Source organism: Nicotiana attenuata, chromosome 9 (assembly GCF_001879085.1).
Source record: "Nicotiana attenuata strain UT chromosome 9, NIATTr2, whole genome shotgun sequence".
Classification (NCBI taxonomy): Eukaryota; Viridiplantae; Streptophyta; class Magnoliopsida; order Solanales; family Solanaceae; genus Nicotiana; species Nicotiana attenuata.
The window spans coordinates 11,780,149-11,783,658 of NC_031997.1; positions in this window are offsets into that span (position 1 = coordinate 11,780,149).

Genomic DNA, 3,510 nt, shown 5'->3' on the forward strand with positions numbered 1-3,510 from the left:
CATACGACCAGATCCCCGTCTCTATTTTACAGCATTTTGTACCCTTTTTTTGGTTTTATAAATAATAAATGTATTGTCCAACTCTATAAGCTACTTAATCCGTTACATACGTGAATTTGAAAAGAAGCACATGAACTATGCAGAGGAGTATCCCTTGGACGAAACCAGTAGTATCTGGAGCATATGCAGGCCCTCATTCACCACACATTCGCAAAAGGTGTTACAGATGGTTGCCGACCCTCTTATTATGTAGGCAATGACAGCTGAGGGGGATTGAACTATAATTGATTATCCAACTGAACATGAGGTACTGCATTTTCTGAGCGAGTAAAAGAGCAGCACGTCCTCAATACACTATTGAGAATGACCCGATGTGACTAAAGAATATTTGCATAAATCCCTGAAATAAATATTGCTGTTTGCATTTCAGCGGACTTATAATATCAATGTAACGACGATCGATCGTTTTGAGTTTTAGCATTTTGTTCGGTGGTTTGAGACTTTGAGTAGCTTCATAAGATGTACCATGATTGCGTGTATGGTTGGTTTTGATGTTCGAGGGATTTAGAACTGTTTGGTACAGTGATTCTTAATTTGGAAGCTTTAAGTTGGTAGAATTTATCAAGGTAACAATCTTGGAAACGAGATTTGAAGGATTCAGTAGGTTCGTATGGTGATTTTAGATTTGGGTGTGTGTTGGGATTTGGATTTAGATGTTCCTAGAAGGTTTTGGCTCTATTTGGCGAAAGTTGGCAATTTGAAGAATTTGACAGCTTATAGGTTTGATCGGGAGTTGACTTTGGTGTTATTGGACTCCTATTTAATTTTGAGACTTGTGTGCAAAGTTTGGTTGTGATCCGGAATGTCTAAGTGTGATTCAGACGCGTTTGGCAAAGTTGGAATGTTTGAAAGTTAAGAGGTAGATTTTGTATCGTCGATTAGTGGTTNATAAATTAAAAAGGGAAAAGTGGCTATTTAAAATATAGCTAGATTGGCTTTCAATTGTAGCCTAAATCAAACCCCAATTTCCCAGCCCAATTTCAATTGAAACCCGACCCACACCCCTTTAACCCATACCCAAACCCGGATGCCCACCTACTTTTCTCATCCTGGCCGTTGATCTCTAAGACCAACGGCCCCTATTCCCTCTTACCTTTTTTAACCTGAACGACCCCCTAACCTAATTCATTTCTTACCAAACCGCTGCCCTAGAATCCCCTTTCCTCTCCAATTCTCTTTGAGACATAAATCTAACCCTAGCCGCCTCCACCCAAACCAGCCTTAATCCTTTTCGATCCTCACTCAATCCATGGGTTCCCATGGCTGTTTGAGACATATACCTGTCTCCTACCTCTCCTGGTTGCCCGTTTTTGTGATTTTGTGGAAAGATCTCGAAGAGATCTAGTCCAGGTCTTGCTCAACTTCCATCTATGGTTGTTCGAGTCACATCCATGGCTTTTCCGGCTAAGACCGATAACGATATAATGTTTTCTCATCTTCTTTGGGTTCTTTGAAACCCTCACTCTTGAGATTTTCCACTTCCCTTTAGATTTGTCTTAGATCTAGGTGTATCCATGAGTTTTTAACCGAATTATCTTCATCTCTACTATTTTTCTGAAAAAAACCTAGCTATAAATCCTCCGATCCTTTTAGACATGTGATGGATCTATGGGTTTCTTAAGGTTTTCACCTGTTTTCCTCAAAATGTTTCTCCGATTTCAAACGATTTCTTCACTCCTAGACTGGGGGTTCAGAACCCTTTTTACACAAATGATTTATTTCTGATTTTAGTAATTACTTTGATTTTTAGCATGTTTAAACATTACCCGAGTCTTTCCTTTTTGCTCATTTTTGTCAAGAAACCCTAAAGCTTCTGGTTCGATTCGAAGTTTAATTTGTTTGCGATGTGTTTGCATGACTATCATGAACATTCTAGGCTTTATATGTGTTCTATATACTCTTGTTCTTCTTTTTCTAATTCGTTCTTAAGGTTTCTTTGATTTTGTCCAAACTCGTGTTATTTATCGTGTAATAGGTCCGACTATTTGTTTTATTGATCGTTCGCGTAATTTATGTTTGGTTGTGATCCGGAATGTCTAAGTGTGATTCAGACGCGTTTGGCAAAGTTGGAATGTTTGAAAGTTAAGAGGTAGATTTTGATCGTCGATTAGTGGTTTTTATGTTATTTGTGGTGTTTTGAACCTTTGGATAAGTTTGGATAATATAACCGAACTTGTTGGTATGATTGGACGGGGTCCCGAGGAGCTCGGCTGTATTTCGGTTTGGTTCCGGACCATTTTGCAGTGTTTGGCATTTCTGGTACATAGCACCTGCAGATTTTGGTGCGTATGTGCGAAGTCGCACATGCGTGAGGTTTGTCGCATCTGCAAAATTGGCTTGACTTGGAGACTTGTCGCATCTACGGAGGCTGGAACGCAAGTGAGTTATCGCACTTGCGATGACACGAGCGCGCCTGCGATTTTCGTTGTTATGGTGTGTGGTCGCTTCTGCGAGGCGTGTTGCGCAGATGCGGCGACGCTTTTGCGAAGGTGTTGTTAGCACCTACGAGGTGTGGTCTAGTGTTGGGAGCTCACAGAACCAAGCATGTGATAGCATCTACAGTGCTCGTAGATGCGGTAGAGTGGGCACAGAAGCGAAGACCCTGGCAGCATGTTATATTTCGAGGGTTTGCTCATTTTTTATTATTCTGAATTTTGGAGCTCGGCAAGAGGTGATTTTGGAGGATACTTCTTCTACTACTTTGTGGGTAGGTAATTCACTTAGATTTGATTATATATCTTGTTTTCCCATGGATTTATATACTTTAAAAATGTAATTTTGAAGGAAAATTTGGAATTTTTGCCTACACTTTAAGAGAGTGTATTTTAGGAATTTGAGTATCGATTTGGACTCGGTTTTGAAATCTGATCACATATTAGATTTGGCAGGTTATGGGTCATCGGGATTTAGTTTTGGTTTTGCATTTTGGGCACCCGGGTCCGGGTTGACTTCTGTTGACTCTTTGGAAGTTCTTCAAAAATCAATGCTATATGGATTGGGATCACTTCCTATAGCATTGTTTGACTTCCTTGGTTGATGATTGACTTGGATTTGCGTGATTGGAGGGTTAAAGCGAGGTTTTTATGCAGTTTGAGTTTGAAGGCTAGTCCAGATGAGGTAAGTATCTTGCCTAATTGAATTGAGGGAATAACCCTTAGGATATGACCTTACTTGTCTAATTGGAATGTATGAGAAGCGGAGTAAATATGAGGTGACAAACTTATATACAGGTGCCATGTATGATTCATGACTGGAGTATTCTTTAGGCTATACCATGCCTTGTTTTGGATGATGTGGTTCCTGCTATCATGCTTATTATGTTTGCACGATTACGTGAACCTCTTGAAACATGCTACGGATCAGGTGTGGGTGTTGATTTCTTGTTTAAACATGATAATTGCTATTGTATGGCATATCCACCCATCTGAGTTATAGTTGTACACTTCGTAC